Source organism: Fukomys damarensis, unplaced genomic scaffold (genome assembly GCF_012274545.1).
Source record: "Fukomys damarensis isolate Sample0158 unplaced genomic scaffold, DMR_v1.0_HiC HiC_scaffold_25, whole genome shotgun sequence".
Classification (NCBI taxonomy): domain Eukaryota; kingdom Metazoa; phylum Chordata; class Mammalia; order Rodentia; family Bathyergidae; genus Fukomys; species Fukomys damarensis.
In genome coordinates, this window is record NW_022900937.1 from 18,964,086 (window position 1) to 18,971,263 (window position 7,178).

Here is a 7,178-nt window from a genome sequence, read left to right on the forward strand (position 1 = left end):
TTGGGTTTCTGGGATCTTGATTATTATATGTCTAGGTGTAGATTTTTCTTTATTGTAGCTAGTTGGGGTCCTATATGCCTCAGTTATCTGAATGTCAAATTCTTCCCCTCTGTTTGGGAAGTTTTCTGTCATTAATTGTTTGAACAGCTTTTTTAAGTCATTTGTATTTTCTCCTGCTACTTCATGTATTCCTATCAGTCTTATGTTATTCTTCTTTGCATCATCTAGGAGTTGTTGGATCGATTTCTCATGATCTCTTACTGTTTTTAAGAGACCTCTCTTTTCATGGTCACTGACTGCAATCTTATCTTCTATATCTGAGAGCCTATCTTCGCATTCTTTTATTCTGTTGCGTACACTTTCAATAGAGTGTTTAATCTCCTGGATATCTGTTTGAATCTGTTTTATGGATTCCATTTCTTTCCTATGTTGGGCGTTTATTTTTTCCATTTCTTTCTTATGCTGGGCCTTCATGGCTTCTATCATGGTCCTGAGCTCATCTATTTTTTTGTCAGTTTCTGCTCTAGAGTCTCGAATCACGACTTCCATTTTGCTCACTATCTCTATGGTTATCTGGGAAATTATTTCTGTTTTGAATTTTTCTAGAGCCTGATTGATCTGTTTTGTTACTTCCTGTGCTTTGAGTTCAGGGTGTCCTGGTGGTTCACTATCGGCCTTTTCATCCTCATTTGCCCTACTGTTTGCCATTGGTGAACTGGAAGTCTGTCCTTGTGTCTTGCTTAAGTGTTTTCTCATTTTAATTTTTGTTGTCGGACTGTCCTTGGTTTAATCTCTGGATTATCACCCAAATCTTCCTGATATAGTTGCACCCTAGCTTCTGTGTCTCTAACGACCCACAGACATTCTCATCTTCATAACATCAGAGAAAACAGCTCATCAAATCAACGGCAATGCTTTACCCCAACTGATACAATCAGCAACACATTAAGATCAAGCACAACTTGGACACTGACCACCTGTGGTAGTCACTAGTCTATCACCCTTAAATCATTTGAATTAAATTGAAATCAAGAAGCAGTCCAGAACATGTCTGCAGTGAACAAAATTTCAACATAGTGTATTTACCATTTAATGGCTGATACAGAGCGAGGATGCAAGACCCCTGATCTCAGTTAGCTGATGGCTGAACCCCATGACGCTGACTGACCTCGGGCTGCAAGGCCCAGATTGAGTTCCCCAACCTTCTGAATGGTTGAACTCCACAACGTTCTGTTACAGGTTTCCCATGCCCTTTCTTTAAAGATGTTCAAAGTTGGGAACTCAGAAAAATACCCTTGATGACCACCTCTGTCTTTGCAGAGTGGGTCCAAAGACTGGCACAGTCAGGAGGTCTGAGAGTGCGGGGGGTGGGGGTGGTTATAGGGGTTCAGGGGCTCCTGCATGGCTACCTTCCCCGCGCTTGAGCGATGGCGGCTGGGTCGGGAGCAGGCGTGGCTCTCCTTCCCGCGGTGGATCGGGGCCCAGGCTTCCTCCCTGCGTTTGGGCAATCCATAGTTTCCTTTAAAAGTGAAGAAGGCCAGGCGCGGTGGCGCACACCTGTAATCTCAGCCCTCGGAAGGCTCAAACAGGAGCTTCGCTGTGAGTTCAAGACCAACCTGGGCTACATAGTGAGTTCCAGGTCAGTCTTACTACAACGTGAAACCCTGTCTCAAAAAAAAAAAAAGTGAAGAAGAAATACTTTGTCAGGCAAACACACACTGAAGAGAATTTGTTGCCAGTAAAACTTCTTGTGAGGAATGTTAAACATTCTTCAGAGAGAAGGAAACTTACATAGGTCAGAAGCTTAGATTCACATAAAGAAAGGACGAAAGGAAGGAAAAGTGTTAAAGAAAAAGAAGAGTATTACGGAATAAGCAAAGAGAGGAAAAGTATTAGGTAATAAAGAGTGGAATAAACGCTTGTTTCTCTTATTTTTGGTGAACTAGTTAAGCTTGTTCAAAATGATAATAGCAGCACCATACTGATCATTGCATATGTATAAGTGAAATGAACAACAGTGATACTGAAAGAGGGAGGAGGCTTTAGGAATACTTAGTTGTGATAGGTGTTTGTAGGGCCTGTGAAACAGAACAGTGTTAGCTAAAAGTGGACTTGGAATAGTGATTGAGTATATGTTGCACATTTTAGGACAACTGCTAAAAAAGATCTTTAAAACTGTAGTTGACATGATTAAAAAAGAGAATATACCAAAAAAATAGTATATAATCATAAAATACCCAAAGCCTTAAAAGCCAAATAAAAATGTGGGAGACAAAAATAGGAACAAAGAAAAAGGGTAACAAAAGAAAAGACAAAGGGTAACAAATAGAAAAGGATAATAAGTATGGTACCTATTAATTACGTCAACATCTACTTTAAATGTCAGTGGTCTAAATGCACCAACTAAAAGACTGGGATTGTCAGCGTGGATCAAAATGCAAGACCCACTTATATGTTGTCTACAAGATGTCCACCTTATTTATTTATTAAGACATATCTATTAAAGAAGAGAAAGGCTAGAGAAAGATATACCTTGCTAACTTTAATCAAAGAAAAGCTGGAGTAACTGTATTAATCTCATTCAGAGCAGACTTCAGGACAAGAACATTTATCAGGGACAAAGGGGGCTTTATATAAGGGTAAAGCAGACAACAACCTTGTGTAAATCCTAACAAGAGTATCAAAACACACAAGGCAGAAATGGACAGTATAGTAATCCTTCAGTTCATGAATGTTTCTGTTCACAAACAAGTCAGTTCTCAAACAAAAGCATTTGACAAAATTTTGCTTCCATTCAAAAATTCTACATTGGATGATGAACACCACGGCAGCCACCTTCCCCAAAATCATGAAACAAATTAAGTTCATGAACCAATGTAAGACTGTACAAAAAGAGAGGCAGAAAATCCGTAAGGCTTCACAGCACAGCCAGTCAAGTGGACATCTGTCTCTGGCCTACTGTACCCAACAACAGTGTTGTGGACATTTTTCTCAAGCTCACAGGGACCACTCACCAAATAGACCACATTCAGGGAAGTTCAATACAACTAACAAGTTTAAAAGAATATAAATCATACAGTGTCTGCTTTCAGACCGCAAAACAATTAAACAGAGAGATAGCTGGAAAGCCACAAACACTTAGAGATTAAACAGCACACTTCTAGGGGCAGGGATTTAGCTCAGCGGTTCGGTGGCCTGCCTCGCAAGCGCAAGGTCCCGAGTTCAATCCCCGGTACCACAAAAAAACAAATAAACAAACAAAACCAGCACACTTCTAAATCGAACAGGTATTCAAAGAAACCTCAAAAATAATTAGAAAATATTTAGAATGAAATGAAAACAATACATCAAAATTTGTGGGATGCAGAAAAAGCTGTGCTTGCAGAAATATTTGTAGTAATGAATACATATATTAGAACAGAAGAAATATCCGAAATCAATAATCCAAGCTTCCACCTAAGGCACCTAGAAAAAGGAACAGTAAATTAAATATAAGCTAAGGGAAAGATATCCTATCCCATAGAAAAATAGGCAAAGTTTAATTTATAAAAGTGGTAACTCAATTAGACATGATACTTTTTTGTACCAGGGATTGAACTTGTATTTTTGAGCTTGCGAGGCAGGTGGCAGTACCACTGAGCTAAATCCCTGGCCCAGTCATGAAAATTATTAATAATTAAAATAATCAGCAATCAGGGAAATTCTACTCTATAAATGATCCCATCTATGGTACTCAGTTGTAGCAACAGAAAATAGATTAAGACAGGCTGTTCAGGGCTGGGGGTTAGCTCAGTGGTTCTGCTACCTGGCTCTCAAGCACAAGGATCCAAGTTTGAGACCCTAGTACCAAAAAAAAAAAAAAAAAAAAAAAAAAAGAAGCAGGGTCTTTATTTGTTACCTTTAAGAATTCTTTGTATATTTTGTACTTTATCAGATATGTGGTTTGTAAATATTTTCTCCAGTCTGTGACTTGTTCATTTTCTTAACATGTCTTCTGCAGAGCAGTTCTTAATTTTTTTTCTTTTTCTTTTTTTTGTTTTGTTTTGTTTTTTGAGACAGGGTTTCACTATGTAGTTGAGACTGACCTGGAACTCACTGTGTAGCCCAGGCTGGTCTGGAACTCACAGCGATCCTCCTGCCTCAGCCTCCCGAGTGCTGGAATTACAGTGGTGTGGCAACACACCCAGCAAGCAGTTCTTAATTTTAATAAAATCCAACATATTGAGCCAGGTGTGTTGGTATACGCCTATATGCCTGTAATGCCAGCACTTAGGAAGCTGAGGCAGGAGTATCTCTAAGGCCAGCCTGAACTACATGGTGAGACTCAAAAAAAAAAACACAAAAAACAAACAAACAAAAAAACCACCAAGCTCAGCATTATTAATTATTTCATGAATATGTTTTTGGTTTTGCATCTAAGATTTCATATCCAAACCTACAGTCAGTCAGACCTTCTGGAAGTTTTATGCTTTTGCACTCTGCATTTAGATCCATTTTGGGTTTACTTTTGTAAAAGGTGAAGCCTATATCTAGATTCTTTTTTTTTTTTTTTTTTTAGTGAGGATATCCAATTATACCAGTACCATTGTTGAAAACACTAAAGCTTTTTCCCACTGAATGAGTTTTGCTCCTGTGTTAAAGATAAGTTACAAGCTGAGTGTGGTGCTACATACTGTAATCCCAGCTCTCAAGAGGCTGAGACAGGAGGGTTGCTACAAGTTGGAGGCCAGTCTAGGGTACATAGTGGGTTCAAGGTCAGCCTGAACGACATAGTGAGTCCTTATTTCCAAAAAACTGTAAAAAAAAAGTAAGTTAACTATTACTAAATGTAAATTACACCTCAGTAGAATTGACAGGACATTGCTGGGTGCACACTTGGGAGGCTGAGGCAGTAGAATTGCAATTTTTAGGGCAACTTAGCAAGACCCTCTTCTTAAAATAAAACATAAGAAAGATACTGGGCGTGGTGGCGCACACCTGTAATCCCAGCACTCAGGAGACTGAGGCAGGAGGATCACTGTGAGTTTGAGACCAGCCTGGGCTACATAGTGAGACCCTGTGTCAAACCCCCCCCCCAAATAAGAAAGGGATAGGGATGTAGCTCAGTACAAAGTCCCTAGGTTCAATCCTCAGTATGGCAAAAAAAAGTGCTCAGTAGTAGAGTATCTATCTAGCATGCACAAGGTCCTGGGTTCAAGATTCAGTTGCCAGCATTAAAAACAAGTAAAAAAATACATGCTCCCAAACCACAGATACACATTTTTCCAAAAATATAAACTAAAGCATTCACACAATAGTGGTTGCCAAGGTATGAGGGAGGGCATGTGCCATTGATGTGAAACAGAGAACGAAGGGATGGAAGTGAAGGCTTTGCAGACCAATGACAACAATTTGGACAGATCGCTGGTTGCCACGCAACCGATCTCCCCTTTCTGGCCAGCCTTGCTGGAAACTTTCATTCCCAGCACCCCTTGCTATTTGATGTGACCATGTGACTGCATCTCACCAATGAGGTGTGAGCAGAAGCAAGTCATTTCCCTGCGTTTGCCTAATGATTGCCCTATAAGCTGCTCTCCTTGCCTTGCTGCTCATCAGAAGTGATCAGCACTGGAGTAGTCCCAAGTCCCCTAACCAAGGAAGTAGAGCTCCCTAGCCTGGCTCCTGCAGGACTCTAAGTACTTGGCATCAGCCCCAAGGTAACTGAAAAGTGGGATAAAGAAGAATGCAGGAAGAGGAAGAATTGTTGAACCATCTTCCCCACCTAGCCGTCCTGTGCTCTTAATGGCTCTGATGGCAGTTCTTGGCCTGGAGTCTGCTCAGTCTGCTGCAGAACAGTCTGCTGGCATCTGTGGCATGTGGCGTTCTCTGGCCAAAGGTCAAGCATCCAAGTTCTGGTTGAGTTGCAAAAGATAAAAGTGATCTGTAGCTCCCTCCCCACCCCTTGGTAAACACTAACAACATGCACTGGATTTCCGGGCCCCCTGAGGACAGGAGCAGTGTGTGTGTGTGCACGCGCGAATGGTTGAGGGTCCAGCTGCACCTTCTGCTAAGCCGTCCATACTCAGCCATGTTATTGTGACATTCTTCTGGAAGTTATTTACACACGCAATGCCATAGTTATATTTATATTTATAACTCCCATAAAGTCTGGCATTTTATATTCTTTTTAACCCATTTTGCATCATTTATTTTGGGTATGTCTTGTAAGACGCATATGATTGGTGTTATTAAAAAACCCAAACAGGGCTGGGGATTTAGCTCAGCGGTTCTGCTGCCTACCTCGCAAGCACGAGGACCTGAGTTTGATCCCCAGTACCAAAAAAATAAATAAAAAACCCAAACGGGGCCAGGGATTTAACTCAGTGGTTCCACCACCTGCCTTGCTAGTGCAAAGACCCAAGTTCGATCCCTGGTACCAAAACAAAAGCAAAAAACCCCAAACAGTGTGCCTTTGTTTTGTTTTTGGTTTTTTGGTTTTTTGGTTTTTTGAGACAGGGTCTCACTATGTAGTTGAGACTGACCTGAAACTCACTATGTATCCCAGGCTGGTCTCGAACTCACAGTGATCCTCCTGCCTCAGCCTCCTGAGTGCTGGGATTACAGGCATGCACCACCACGCCCAGCTTCAGTGTGCCTTTGTTTTTTAATGGAGGAGTTTAACTTATTAACAAGGTGTTTTAAATTTTTTCCATGTTTTCGTGGTACTGGGCAGTGAACCCAGGACCCTCATGCTTGCTAGGCAAGTGTTCTACCACTTAGCTACACCCCCAGGCTTCCTTTCTTTTTTTCTTTCCTAAATTTATTTTTAATTGGTGCATGTTTGTGCTACATTGTAGTTATGTTCATCATAGAGAGCTGGTATATGCATATATCACGTTAATTCTTTTTACTCCACCTTCACCTCCTCCTTACCCCTTCCTCCGTCGTTTGGTCCCTTTCCCATTTATTATCTATCTTTTATTATGCTCTTTAAATTGCTCTTCTTTATGGCAGTGTAATATTCTGTTGCGTATAAATTCATTTTCTTTATCCAATTGTCTATTGATGGACAGAGGCCACTTCCAAGACTTAACTATTTATGAATTGTGGGTATGCACAGATGATATCTGTAACTCTTTTGGGAAGACACTTGGAAAATAACTGGGTTGAATTTCTTTCTTACTTTTTTTTTTTTTTTT